Source organism: Micrasema longulum, unplaced genomic scaffold (assembly GCF_059751315.1).
Source record: "Micrasema longulum isolate JH-2025_06_02 unplaced genomic scaffold, ASM5975131v1 h1tg000148l, whole genome shotgun sequence".
Taxonomy (NCBI): Eukaryota; Metazoa; Arthropoda; class Insecta; order Trichoptera; family Brachycentridae; genus Micrasema; species Micrasema longulum.
This window is the reverse complement of record NW_028277354.1, coordinates 685,823-701,777: the sequence shown is the minus strand read 5'-3', so window position 1 is coordinate 701,777 and position 15,955 is coordinate 685,823.

Genomic DNA, 15,955 nt, shown 5'->3' with positions numbered 1-15,955 from the left:
CTACGTCAGTTTGTGTACGATCTCTCCCCACTCCTGTCTTAACTATACAGTGTACAAGTGTTTGTGTTATGTTCATCTCTACAATATGTTTTCTCAAACAGTGTCGCTGAATAAGGTTGCCAACAGTTTGAAAATGTATGAACATTAATTTAACGGATGTTTTTGTTCTGATATAATAAACGACGTTTGAAGCGTTTGAAGATGTCATTACAACGATTAAACTGAGCACTAGGTATTCCAAATTTGTAAATTTAATTTAATAGTTTTTTAGTTCCATAATTAATAAAAAGAGAATTTCAACCATAATTTTTTACCAACAAACTTGAACGTTCAATTTTTTTATGGATTTTTTTTAGTCTGACGCAAATAAAAATAAAATTATAATGTAAGAAATAATGATAACCCGCATTATTTTTAAAAAGGATATCCTATAAATATTTCCCTTAACTAGCAGTTACGTAGAAAATTCTGGCGATCTAAATTTTGGGCACATTTTCCAACTAATCCGGCGCGGCATTAACTAATAAGGCTCGAAAAAATAAGATAAAGAAAGGAAAATAAGACATTTATGTATTACGACTTCTTCTTTCTTGCTTCTTTCCAGTTTATCTAGGGTCGGCCCTTCTGGTACCAAGTCTCCAATTCTTTCCGCCTTGTGTCATCTCACTGGTCAGCTGCTTCCTCCTCAGGTCCCTCTCAATATTGGTTCACCAGGTGGCTTGTGGACGACTTTGAACTCTCGCTTGTGTGAGGATATCTAACGCAAGTCTGACGACGTGATTGTCATTCCGTCTATTAACGTTCCGTATCGTCGGAGTCTAGTTTATTTCAGTTGCTCCAGAAAAGGCACGACCCCAAAACTATCGCAAACATTTTTTATTTCTCGTCAATCCTGGTTACACCTGCGAATCACCTGAGCATCTTCATTTCTACAGTGTGAATTATCTGCTCATGCTTTTGCTTCATGGTCTAGCATTTTGAACCGTAAAGCATAGTTGGACAAGCGGCCGTCTTGTAGATTTTGCCTTTGGATTTTATCGGCATTTTTGGGTCGCACATAACATCTGACATGGCTCTCAATTTTATCCAACAACTATTAACTCCGTGTATTACTTCTGCATCTATGGACTCATCAGGTGTTACTACAGATTTAAGGTTTTCAAACTGTTGAACTTTTGGGGGAGGTGTGTTGTATGTAAATATATATATTGAGGGAGTCAGTGTTACGATCGAAAATCAAGGTGTGAACTACGTTTTCGTTCTACTTATTTTAAGACTGTTACTTTCCAAGGTAGCAACTCACTCATTTAGAAACTCCTGCAGGCATGTGGGGTCTTCGTTTATTTTAACAACATCGTCCGCATACAACATATACCTTGGTAGCCTATTCAAGATATTTTTTGTCAGGTAGTCCATTACAACGTTGAAAATCCGGAGACTCAATGCCGAGCCCTGATGGGCTTATACCCTTACTTCGAAATGTTCACTATAGGCTAAAGGAATTCTGACCCTGGTGCTGCTGTATTCATACACATCTTTGAAGAGGTCAATATATTGTTCCGGGATGTTATGTGCTCTTCATGCCTGCCATATCAGTTTGCGTGGGACCGTGTCGAATGCCTTCTCGAGGTCTATAAACACCGAGTGCATATATAAAAAAAAAAGATTTTTTTCTAGTAAAATTCTAATAGTTTGTGTGGGATTTGCTGTTGATTTTTCAGCTGTGAAGCCAAACTGAGTCGGTGACAATTAAGTAAATTTTTTAATATGTATTATTACTATATATTATGTATTACGACTCTTGCAAAGTAAAAAAAACTGTGGGGTTCATAGTCCATGATCGATAACACGCACGTGCTAAATAATTTCACCTGGCGTTTTCCATTGAATTCAATTCATTATGTTCTGCGAAACACGAGATCAACGTCCTGCAGTACATCGTCACTACCATGGAGAAATGAACAACAAAGAAACGTGGCATATAAAAGACCACCAGGCGCAGTCAACGCCCAGTTCAGTTCAGCATCAGTTTAGTCGAGTATAGTTCAGTTCAGCATCAGTCAGCTCAGCTAGTCCGAAGACTCGGCTCTACAAACAACGCAATTTGGAATGTAGATCATCCAAAACCTTTACAGAAATGAAACCTTGATTGATTTGGGTGAGTTTGAACATATTATTTATTTCACGTACCAGGCAATGCCTGAAAATACTTTAATTTAAGTTTTTTACCCTTTTTTGAACCAGTCGGTTTGACCAATAAATTATTGAGACAATCCTTAAATACTGTTGAAGGTATAAAACTATTATATTTGAGGTCCTGGAATCGATTTTTGAGAAAATATACATGATGTTATTGTATATATATTATTTATTTTTAAATTTGGAAGTAGGGCATACAAAAGTATATTCTTATATGTGTTCTATTAATAATAATATTGTCTAAACATAAATCCTATTCGTAAATAGTTAAAGCATGTATCTTCACTTTAAGTCTGAATTTTGATATGGTATAAATGAACCTTTGCTTGATTTATTACTTTACAGTTTTACTCAAATTTAAAACGGTTTATCTATTTTTTACATTTGTTATTCATTTGACGTTGCAAACTTATGTTTTCACCTTTTAAATATTACAAACAAAAATGGGAAAATAACAAAACAGACACAAAAAAATTGAGCTGGATAATATTTTTTTTTAAATATATTTATTGTCTTAAAACGAGGAGACTATCCCAAGATAGACAGTTTAGATAACTCACAACTACTCATGAAACCTTTTGTATATGTAACCAAATGTAACTTGCTATCAAGATATGCAAATATTTAACCACAAATAATAATGATTAAAAAATATATACAGGTAAACGTCGTTTTACGCCGGGGTTCCGTTCCGAGAGACACCGGCGTAAAATGAAAACAAATATAATGGAAGATACAAGGTATGGTTGCGTGTCAAAATTCTAAGGAAAATCTTACATGTTTATTTGATACATATTATGGAATGTATATTCAAAATAAATTATAAATGAATTAGACAAATACAGTTTAAATTCATTTACAAAATAAATCGTAATCTCCTGATATATATAATGTTTTTTTTATTGTAAATACTAACTCAACAGTTCGTCGGTACTAAATTCAATTTTCACACTTTTTTAAATAAAGCATCCAATTTCATTAGTTTTGATTGTTGCTTCCTTTTTTGCAGAATCATAGCATAAACTACAAATCTTCGGATATTCTTTTAATTTTGATAATAATAACATAAAAAAATTAAATCAGACATTTTTATTTTTTTATAAAAACAAAACAAAATTTAACTGGGAAACAATTTCGCGCACACAATAGGCTGCTCGCGTACACGGTAATAGAATAAAACAACGTGTAAAAGTGTGTCTGCTGTTAGAATCGCAGCGCCTACTGCCGTCTGGTGTCGGCTGAACCGGGGAATCCCACGCTGGCACCAACTGGCGTAGTTGTAAATCGGCGTAAATCGAACCGGCGCAATATGACGTTTACCTGTATTTAAAAGGTGGTTTTACTCTCAATTTTTTCATTGTTGCTGGACTTAGTATCCGTGTTTTTACTAATGTTTGTTTTGAAAGTTATGTTTGTTGTGTTACTATAGTTCTAAAAAATTGTTTTTGTACATTTATACCCGTATGCAGAGACAAAACTTAAGGTGAGGAAAGTACATTCTAATCTCAAATGCAGAGAATAACCCGAAGGTGAAGACATGAGAATGTACTTTCCTCACCTTAAGGTTTGTCTCTGTATACGGGTATTAGATACATTTATTTGTGTAAATATATATTTTTAAATTTGAAAAAATAGGCATTGAGGGGATCCTAAGGGGTGGGGACGACATGTTGGCCTCTGTCCATACGTCCTCCTCCCCCTTACTTAATCTGCATAGAGTTTGTATTCCTTGGGAATATTTTTTATAACTTGCCTCAATGCGCAGCTAATAGAGAGTCTCCCAGGACTCTATAACAGCTGCGGGTGGATGGTGGGCTTCATGATATCCCCTCAATGATCCTGGAGTGGTACCTACATGAAGTGTACGATGATAAATTTACTCTGCATTTGGTTTGTCAATGCAATGCCCTATGCGCCATCGGGTGTGGATAAGAACATGATGATGGTTTAGGGCAAGTCCTAACTGCTTACTGTTTATTTATTTGTTTTTCTTATGGAAGTATCGACAACCCTGAAACGACCGAGTAGGGTGGTTTTTGCTCCCAAACGAACTGAGGCCTCCCTAAATCTTCAACTGTCAAAGACCTTGTTTTCACACTCTCTGATTTTGATTTATACAGAATCCAACTGCGTGTTATCTAGCATTTGGACCGTACGGGATAACAAGATTATCGCAACCTCTGTGATAACTTACTAATATTTTTCCGGTAGTCACGAGAAAATACCCCTAGGATTATTCTGTCACCCTGACAGATTTTTGGTCAATCTTTACAGGGAATATTTTCACATATTTTTCCAACTCTACTTACGAATATAATAAAATTACGCAACGGATATATGAGGTTTCTACATTTCATATTTTCATATATAAATAATTAATTAGAAATAGAAAAAACTAAATATTTGTGTAACGGATGCCTTTTATCTCAGCAAAATGAAAAATCTTATTCCATATGTGAACCCGAACTGGAATCCTGGATGAGTGCTTTGGACGTAATTGCTGCTCTCAAGTAAAAACCCTGAATGAAGAAATCGAGTTGAGATAAATTCGCCTCGCATATTGGTTGACGCATTTGTCTACCATTTTTGAGGTCCGGGGTTTGATTGCTGTAACATAAAATACAGATTTGAAAGGTTTTCGATCTGCCATATTTCATTGTTCCTGGACTGGCACCTGAAACGTAATACTGATCACCTTACTTAAATGTGCTTCATTTGGGTTACCATTGCAGCGCTCTATGCACCACTGGGTATGGAAAGGGGAATGATAATTACTACATTTTACCGATTTTCCATATCCCGGCGAGGAATACTATCTTGTTCGTGAAACAAAACTAGAATCCTGGACGAGTTTTCGACACGATGGGTACTCTCAGAAACAATCATGTAAAGGAAATCAAATAAATATACGATGAGCTTAGCGTAGTGATTGGCACATTCGCCTACCATGTTTAAGGGCTTGGGTTTGATTCCTTGCAAGGTTGACGTTAAATATTAATTTGATGGGTGGTTTAACACCAAAATATTTCGTTCTTTTTAGACTGCCCCCGAGCGGCAAAATCATTAAATCACCTTTACATAATAATAATCTTATTTAAATGCAGATCATATAAATAAACTGGTTAAAAAAATCCATACACATTTTCCACATTGAATGATTGAAATGATTAATTTTAGTAAATTTTTCTGGTATCAATAAATATATCAAAAATAATATATTCGTAATACACATTAAAAAAAATAAAATATTTGCTTTCTTATGATTTACCCAAATATTTCATTTTGAGGGCCATTTTCTACGAGTTGTAAATAACTCACTTTTATAAAATAGGATTAAGCTGTGATAGAGTGGAATCTAAGCCACGGACCTTTGAGCCGTGAGTCCGAGACACTAGCCACGAGACCACAACCTGATCTTTTTGTTTCGCATCTAAAAAAATAAAATTACGCAAAAGTAAAACAGATTTTTTTAGACCTGAAATATTCGCGCTCTTTCAACTTCCCCAAATATTTTAATTTTGGGGCTATTTTCAAAGAGCAATAAATAACTCACAATCTGAAAATGGGATCTCTAGAGGGGCGACACATCAATTTATTTTGATTGAATTCATCGTGTCCTTTTTTAGAATAATTATTGTGAATATGAAAAACTTAAAGCACTGTAACTAGAGGCACAAAAAAATCAAACTTTTAGTTTTTTACCTACTTATTATGTTTATTTAACATTTGGAGCAAAATAAAGTATTTACTAAAATGAGTTCACTGGATTAAAAGCGATTTATAACTGGTTTTTGTAATACCTGTATCTCAAAGAAAATAAGAATTATCCATTCTTGTATCCATTATTATTTTCAACAGTGATACTGGATTACAACACCCTCGAATCTCGTCACCAAATTTTTTCGGGAAACATGTCTATTAGCTGATTTTTTAAAGCATATTTATTGTTTATTTTATATCACAAAAATACATTCGAGGTATACGTAACACGAAAAAAATAACGATACGATTTGAATGTCATAAAATGATAAAAAAAAAACAGTAATTAGAGTAAAAGGAAGCTATTCTCCTTGAAATTTCTTTCAGTAACACGAAATGTGTCAAGATACGATTGAGTAAAGACATTGTTCTTCTTACTGGCATTACCATTAGCAGGCTGGTTCTCCAAGCAAGAAGATAAAACAGCTTAAGGTCCCTATGTCAACATAAATATAAATACTCTTCATTACACTTAGTTGATCGTAATACCATGGATCAATCGGAAGTAATACATAAGCAAATATGCATTTGTTATTTTCTCCAAACTACTGTAGCCAAGCATTCTCAGTATGAAGTCTGAGGGGTACAACCACAGATTGTTAATACAATCCAAATATACTGAATGAGATCAGCTTGTATGTTCTCATGCACTGTTTATAAGCACCCAAGAGACGTACAAATGCAAGTCAGAATTCATCTATTGATAGGGCAATTTGCTTGCTGAATACGGCGTTTGAAGATAACTTGAACCTATTTTTCTGTACAAATCGGCAATTTAGCAGCAATCTCATTTATATTCATTGACTTTTACCTTGTATTTACAGTCTGCATTTCGTGATGGGTCAAATAACCTGTAAAGTAATGCAGACTACAATTGTCAAATCTACAAATCAATAATTTAATTTAAAAAAATAAACATTACACACTGATTCTTTGGTTTAAATGCATAGTAAATATATATGTTGCGTTGGCTTCGGTATCAGATGGTCGTGCAATAAAAAATTAACGATTCTTACATAAAAAGAGGTCATGCAATATTATGCGTGCAGCTTGTGCTGCCAGTAATTAATTGATAATCGTTTATGAACGTGCCATTAATCATTATTGCCACTCGTGAAATAAAGGATTTGGGCGGCAAAATAAAACATTATTAAAACGATTATAGGGATATTGATATTATATTAAAGGCCTTGAATCGGAATGAGGTAGGAACTTTATTTAAGTTTAAAATAATATCTTTATTATCATTATTAGCTTTTTTTACTGTAGGAAACGCGAATTAAATGCCACAATAATATTTGAGATTTTATGTATTGACGCGGCGCTTCTAGCCTTTTACATCCTACTTGAAAAAAATTCTTACTGTGTGATGATAACCTGAGGTTACTTTAATTTAACCTTAGGTAACCAGAGATGAAGAATCGATTGACTGGTCATCATTTATTCTTTTCATCTAATTAAAACTACATGTGTGTCTTTTTTAAATAATTTAATTAGACAACACCTCTCTCTCTCTCTCTCAAATGATTGTTTTATTTATATTTGTCTAAGAGTACACGATATTTTGTCATTTATGAGATCTTAATTTACAAAATATTTCATTTTAAATTATCTAAAATACCCAGTTAAATATGTGGTGTGATTTTTTTTAGGTGTTTAGGTTTACTTAAAGAAGAAAAAAATCAGGATAATATTTTTTAAGCGTGATTTGCAATGCCGCGCCGTGCCGTGCCAGTTACATCTGTAATATTTAGGTTGTTGAGAGTTCCAGAGTCCAGTTAGAGATTGACCGAGAAGACACGAGGTTGCTGTTTAATGCGTGTTTATTACATGGCGATAAGATACAGCACTTAGTTGTTTAGCACGAGCGTAGCGGCAATAATGGATTGAAGAGACTGCACTTAAACTACATGCTGAAACTGAGTGACGTCGTCAAGCTAGACTGAAGTGAACTGAACTGTGGTCTCTTTAAATACGACATTCCTTTGTAGTGCATTCCTTCATGATAGGGCGATGGATGTGAATGTACTGCAAAACAATGCTCCCGGTTAAACGTGCAATACTATTAGAGTTGCATTATACGAATGTATTGGATTCGATAGAAAATTATGACATTGCATCGTCGGTCATTAGTCTACTTTAGGTGAAACGCTTGAGCACGTGTGTGTCACCGATTATGGACTATGAACCCCACACATGACAGGAGCGGGCTGGTTTATGCATCCTTTTTCCTATGTGAGTGCCTTCTACCTACCTGGTGGGCATAAGGCACTTCTTTGGTACATCAAATGCAGCGTATCTCGAAGCGTAGTAGACAAACGCGTCATCTAATACACTACGAGGTGTAATTCTCTATTAAAATCTTGTAGATCGAGGTCTGAGTTAAATAAGTTCCTGACGTCACTGTGACCCGAATAGATCTTTTGTGACGGGTCCTCGTAAGTTAGTTCTAAACCTTCAAGTCTCTTTAAATAGCCTGGCTGTTAAATGTAGGGCAAGTGTTTTCAAATTTGTTAATCTTTTCCTCCAAGCCAGAGACCTCAGTGAGCTATTAATTAATTGAGTGCAATTTGCAACTCCGGTTACACCATGGAAACGGTCGGGCTAGTGACGAAGGTTGTAGACCAATTTCATATCAACAACATTTTGAGTTTGTTCAAATGTTCGTGGACAAGGAATGAATTTTACCCTCTAAAGAGTTACTAAGATTCACACATTACAACAGAGTTAGAAAACATTTTAGAGAAGAAAACATTGAAGTCTAGATATTTACAAGGCTTAAGACTAGTCATCGGTAGTATAGGTTTCCAGTACATGTTAATAATAAGATAACAAAATAATAATTTTTAAAATCCCACGTAGGCATGGCGTATAGTCTGTGCGTGGGTATACTGGTTTAATCAGTTTACCGTGACATCACGAATTTATGAACAAAATTGCCACTTTATACACCTGTAACATTTGCATATTTTTTCGATTCTTTCGTTTGTTGAATTTTATGAAGTTAAAGAGCTAAAACCTTTACTGATGCGGGTGACATTCATCACACTGAAAAATCTCACCTACATACTAAGTAAGCAATGCCTGGATTTAAAAAAAAAAGATTTCATTCTCCGAAATGTCCCCCATCCTTGTCCCAATTTCTTGTTACTAGTATCCATATTCAAAAATATTATCCGTTTAATGAACACGACTGTCTCTTGTTTTTTAAAAATTGCTTGGCAAATCGATTTCAAAGCACTAAGATTGGAACAAATATAAATGAAGCTAATACTGTGATAAATGGTATCCCACAAGGAACAGTTCTTGGCCCTTTATTGTTCTTAATTTATATAAACATTCTTTGTAATATTGATGTGCCTGCTAAGTTGTTTTTTTATACTGATGATACCGCAACCGATGACTAGAATGAAATGGATTGGATATGATGAATTCGCCGAAATAATTACTACACTTTTTAAAAGCCTTGAATTGCTTTTTGGAAGCCACCAGATCTGTTTATCCAATAGGACCTATAACAGGGCCACGGATAGTAGCGGGAAGTTCTATTCGGTAATAAAAGAGAAGGGAAAGGAACAAGACCACATGATGTGTTCAGAAGACTGATTAGGATATCCGCAGCAGCAAGAAGGCGAATCAACAATATTGACAATAAATAATCTGGGACTGGGGCATATGTATACTGGAGATGCCTCCTGAGAGCCTAAACCATGCTTTTATACTTTACAAGGTATTATGATGTTGATCTGTTCTATGTATTCAAAGGGGTTTTTCGGAGCAGGATTCTCCTAAGATTTTGACAAGTGTCTTTTTATGTATTTTTTGTTTTATTTATAATATGTACGTCTGTAATTTTAGTTTGTTACATATGTGTTATTTTTAATAAATAAATACAATTTAATTTGATTGAATAAACATTAGAAATCTCACTTTACCCCCCTCTCCCCTATACTATTAGTGATTCGCGAATGGGAGACTACGCATTACAAACTTAAATTAACCGCCGACGGACGGTTGCAACTCGCTGTGTTCAAGTGCCGCTTATTTTATTCCTTCTTTGTAAAATGTTCGTACGTTCTACGCTTTGCAATCCTGTAATAATTATTGTTTAATTCAATTAAGGACAGTCACGTTTACTCGTTTGTAAGCGCAAATAACGCGCGATTAGTAGTAGAGTTTTATGAAGGTTGCACTGTTTAAGATAACTGTAATACTACACAGAGGAACATTATCCTAATTAAATGCATTGAAGCGAATCATAGCGCTATGGGAGAACAATTTCTTGACATTTTCTAGTGGGTTATATAGTTTCAGAAGAATAAAAAACAGTGTTGTGGTACTGTCGTAGGCTAGAGGATAAGAAGTCCATGAGAACAACGCGTATCTTATACTGAGTGGAGTTAAGTACAGTAAAACTCCAGTTATCCGGATTAATGAGTGCCAGACGTCATCTGAATGTGCAGAAATCTGGATAATTGGATTAACGATTAAATCAAGGATTTTTTAAAAAAGAAAACCCAAAATTAACTCCAAGATCACCTTTTTATAACTTTATAAATAAAACAGCGAATTGGAATTACATTAAAAACTTTCTTAAACATGTCAAGCTTTATTTTTGATAAAGATAAGAATATTAGGAGATTCGGAGAGCTGGACTTTGAATAAACGGAGTTCTACTATATGCAGTTTTGGTTTATATTTCAATACCGTTTTTTTTTAGCTGCCAATCTACTGCATTATCTAACGTCCCTATATATAATAGACTAGCGGACCCGACAGATGTTGTCCTGCCCGAAGGTTGGCTTGCCTGCTATTAGTTTGGAAACAGACTTTTCATTGTTAAGTAGGTACCTAGGTACTTGTTTGTGATTGAATTACAAAACTCAAAGTTATTAAAATTAAAATAATGAATTTAAGTGGATACCTAGGTACTTGTTTATGTTTGAATTCCAAAACATAAAATGAATATTTTTTCAAATATGGCATTCTTTTTGCAAACGTCATATTCTGGTCTTTTTTACCGACAAAGGGGTGTACTTATGTAGGAATAAGATTTTTTTAAATGTTTTGAATGTAATATTATTTTAGTATTACCAAAATCCAGTCAAAAGAAATAAATGGGTGAAAAGTATAGGGAATTTAAGGAAATAATCTGATTAAGATCCACAAAAAACGAATGCTGTTTGTAAACGTTAAAAAATAATCTTCGTTTATACACAAAAAAACATCATCTTTCCATTTTTTTGTAAATGCGTTCTCCTTAAATGCAGCCCTGGTAGATAACTGAGTAAAATATTTATGCTCCTTACTTTTTTTACATATAAGATTGAAGATTTTAATATCTAGAAACACGCACAGCGCGAAGATTTACATTTTTCTGCAAACTGCACGTAAATCGGTTAAGCCGTTTAGGAGGAGTTTCGTCACATCACACGTACAGAGGAATTATATATAAAGATGCATATATTTTGTCTTTTTTTGCGCTTGGTTGTTTTGGTATTGTGTAAAGGGTAGTAAATAATGAACCCGGTTCTATTACAGCACTAAAACTGAATACAAAAGCAAACACTGTAAGGGCCGAATTGAAAATTTTACACGTTTAGTAAAGCAATTAAGTCAGCATTTTTGATACACAGATTTTATATCTTTTTTTCTACCTGCACCAAAGCGTTAGTTCATAAAAAAATATATAACATTAGACAGGCGCCGTGGCGCAGTTGGTTAGACGGTCAACTGTGAAACTGGCGTCGCGGGTTCGATTCCCGCCAGTTGCAAGAAAAAAATCCAAGAAAGAGTTTTTTTCTCAATTGGTCTGGGTGTTGTAGTGTATTTTTCATTACCTCCTTCCATATCACCTCTATCCCACCTGCTGACAAGCCTCAAAATAGAGGCTTAGCGGGTTATTCCTTTAAAAAAAAAAAAAAATTGTTTGAAATTCGTTTGATGTAAATTTGTCTATGGTTACTGCACATGATATTAACAAAAAGATGTCAAACAAAACTAATTACATGAAATTTGTCTTTGTTGTTTAAAAATCATATTAAATAAGTATTCCCTAAGTTTTTCCGAGAAGGATAATTAAGGATGAGAGCTCAGAGCGTGCAAAAAACAAAGTGTTTTTCTTGGGAACTTTTTGAATCTCAAAACAAATTGAACAAGACACCTTCATTTAAATTTCACTGGAGCTTTTATTGCTTCTTCATAAATTATATTTTTTTAAACCAAATCGAGATCGGAATTTCGGTGAGTAAAATTGTACTTTTTAGAGAATTTATATTAATTTCTTGATTCAGCAGAACTAATTTACAAGGCATTTATCTTTCGCACGAAAATCTAGGTCTGTATTACGATGAGATAATCGGCTTTTACAATGCTGATTACAATGCAATACATGAAACTAACTTTTTATTTTATTTTCTAAGATGTTTTTTAGATTCAATTTTTAAGGGGTGAAATCGGGCGATTTAAATATATATGGCACAAAACTTTGCAATCGCAATTTTGGTTTAGTATTTTTATTGTTTACTAAACATATTTTTGTGGCTTGTGAACGTTTTCAATTCGAAAATAAGCCGTATTCCTAGTCGGATAAAATAGCGTCATAAATTGCGGCGCAATTCAAAATGTTTCTCATTTTAATAAAACCATCATTTGTCAAAGGAATAGAGCCTGTTTACACAGTACTGTCACGTCGCTTCCGAATTAATACGAAAATATACCGAAGATACATATTTATTCCGAAAAACATATTTTAATAGCTTCAAAAGACTTCCTTTAGGGTAAAGTGAGACCATGTTTCCGAATTTTTCCCGAAATAAAATACCCTTGCTTGTTTATCAATACACAATAAGATTCGCCAACTCATGATATAAGCTTGTGTTGGGTACTTTTTTCCAGTTCTCGCTATAAACAACTTCCCATCGCAAAAAAATATATATCCAGGGGTTGTAAAATGAAAATTTTAAAAGAAAAAATACCGGCTTGTGGGGAAAACTATATCATCATCATTATTCCCTTTCCGCACCTTACGGTGCTTGGGCACTGCATTAGTACACCGATTGCAGCGTATCTTGATCATTTTTGTTTCATGAAGGTAAGATGATCAGTCTTACGCTCCAGGGACCATGAAATATTCTAGCGTGAAAACACACTTTTAAATAAATATTTCATATCAACCATGTCGGGATTTGAACCAAAATCCTCTTGCATGGCAGGCTACAGGCTGACTATTACACCACGAGGCACGAGGAAAACTATATTGCTGGGTTAAATTAAAACAATCGATTTTATTTCATGTGAAAATTCGTGGAAACATATTATTTAAAAAAACATATTAAAACACAGTTCATTACATCGATGGCTTAGTTCCACAAAAAAATATCTCAAATCAAGCAATGTTTTTTTTTTGATGTTTATTTGTTGCAATAGAGAAGGAAAACATTTTTGAGAAGAGGAAAACAATTTTTTTGTTAAAGCGCAAAAATCCTAGTGAAATTTAAAGAGTGTAGAGAATTTATTATTATACTCTACTTGATAGTAAGTATTTGTTAGTTTATGTAAAACATATTATGATTGAATGGATTTAACCTCAAGGAATAAATAAATAAGATAATTTCAGTGACTTACAATTTTTGGTTTATTACACACGAAAATACAAAGATTACACAAATAATATTTTAGAGTGAATTGAATACTGGTGAGGATAGAGAAGGGCGAGTGACGTGTTCCACGCCCTTATATAGGTCCATTAGGCACTGTGGCCATAGACAACAACTCTCTGGTCCCCACAATAGTTTAGACAATTTGCTCGTTTCTTAAGCTCAAAATGAATAATTTTTGCCTTAGTGATTTGAGTTTTTCAATAAATTTACATAAATGACACATAACACGCATATAAGTTGAATTTATATTTACGTTGCAACACGTCAGTGAAACATTAATTTTTTTATTAATATAGAAACAGGTAATCTTAAAGCAAAATGCATGTTTTGCATGAATCAAATAGATATAATATTAATATTTTTTACTTTGCAGAAAATACCGATTCTACCAGCTGCTTTAGTTGGAGGTAGAAAATATAGTGGCTGCTTTGTTGCTAGTTCACAAAACATTTACCAGAAACGCAATAAACATTAAAATGCAATTCCTCGAAAACAACATTTTTTTATGTATTTTCCTACGGGTCTGAGAAATCGATATAATCTGTATTCTATGTTACATAGACTTAATATTTAAATGTACCAGGGCCTCAATTATGAACGCTATCTTCATCTGTATATATCGAGACGGTATACTTAATTTCTGTACTATCTGTATCTTACCTCGGTATGTTCTACCTACTTGCCATATCGACATCATATGATCGAAATAAGCCAATGAATGACCGCTAAAAATCAGTCCGCGTTCCTTACGTCATAAGCATTTAAAATAGTTCTCATTTATATTTTAAATATAATTATAAACTCCAATAAATCCCAATTCAAGCAAAAAATGCTCGCTTTAATATGATTTTTGTATGACTTTTAACCATTGCCAAAACGATATGCTTAAAGATCGTTTGCATTTAGCTACTGAGGATACGTAGCGATTACAAAACCGGCTCTCGATACGTTCTCTCAGAAAGATAGTAAAACAGATGGAAAAAATAAAATAACTTAATTTATTTTTTACAGGGGTACCTTTCTAATTATAGAACATAACCTAACGAGATTATTTTTGCATCTAGCCGCACGTTTCTCTTAATCTGACAGTTATGTCGAAATATAATTCGACTTTGAAATTGACTTATTTCTTTCTCATAAAATAGGCTTTTAAAAAAAAGCGCCAACCTCAAAAAGACAAAAAATTTAAATAAATCGTAATTAAACAAAATATTGCTCAGTGGAACAAAATTTTTGTTACTTTGCGTAGATAAACGTATCGAAGGGTTCTACACCCATCAGTATAAACCGAAGTACCTACATCAAAACTTGATGGTGGTATCAATAGTATATCTTTGTAGTCGGTCGGGAGAATTTTATCTTCAACTATGACGTAATATTGAAGCTGTCATTTTTGAGCGTAGATATGTTGACTGTGACGTACGCTTCCCCTTGTTTCATATCGATGTACCTACCCAAAACTTGAAGGTGGAGGATCGGTAGTATATCTTTGTAATAGCTAAAACGAATTTATCTTCAACTATACCGTCAAGGTGAAAGTATGACATCTTTATCTTCACATCATAATCGAGGCCCAGATGACAAACTCTTAACTACTTGATGATTACGTGTAGACCTCCCGGTGATCACATGAAGACTACTCAGTGATTACGTGACGACCATCCGGTGATCACGCGACAAGCACTCGGTGATTACATGATGACCAGTCGCATAGCATGCGTGCCATTCGCCGCGTCATAGTGCGGTGATCGAAAGTTTAGGAGTTTTCGGACCTCAGTATTTTTTGTATATTTTTGTGCAAACGGCTGGGTAGTGCAAGGTAAATTTTGCGGTCATTACATAATTGTTTTAAAACGGAGATTGGTTAAACATTGCATATGAAAAAATCGTTGAATTACAAAATAATTGCAATCCTGTCATTTTTAATATGCGTAAACAATTTTATTCATGCTGTTCTGAAAAAGAATATCGAGTGAAAATTAGGCGGCTTCGTGCTTAGTCAAGGTTTACAGTTTTTGTCTACCATGTCTAAGGTCCCGGGTTCAATTTCCAGTAAGGTTGGCGTGAAATATACACGCGAAAAAGCCATTATAAAAGTAATGTTCAATCGGACTGGTTCTTAGGTGTAGGACTAATCGTTTTGCCCGCACGTATCAAATTTATATACATAAATGGTCATGGAAATGATGATGCTGATTATTTTGTTATATTTATTTGTAAATAAACAATATACGATGCAATCGGTGAACCAATGCAGCGCTCTATGAATCATAAGGTGTGAATAATTATTCAGTCCAGTGCCAAAAATTGGCGTTTATAATTAGCAAAGTATTATT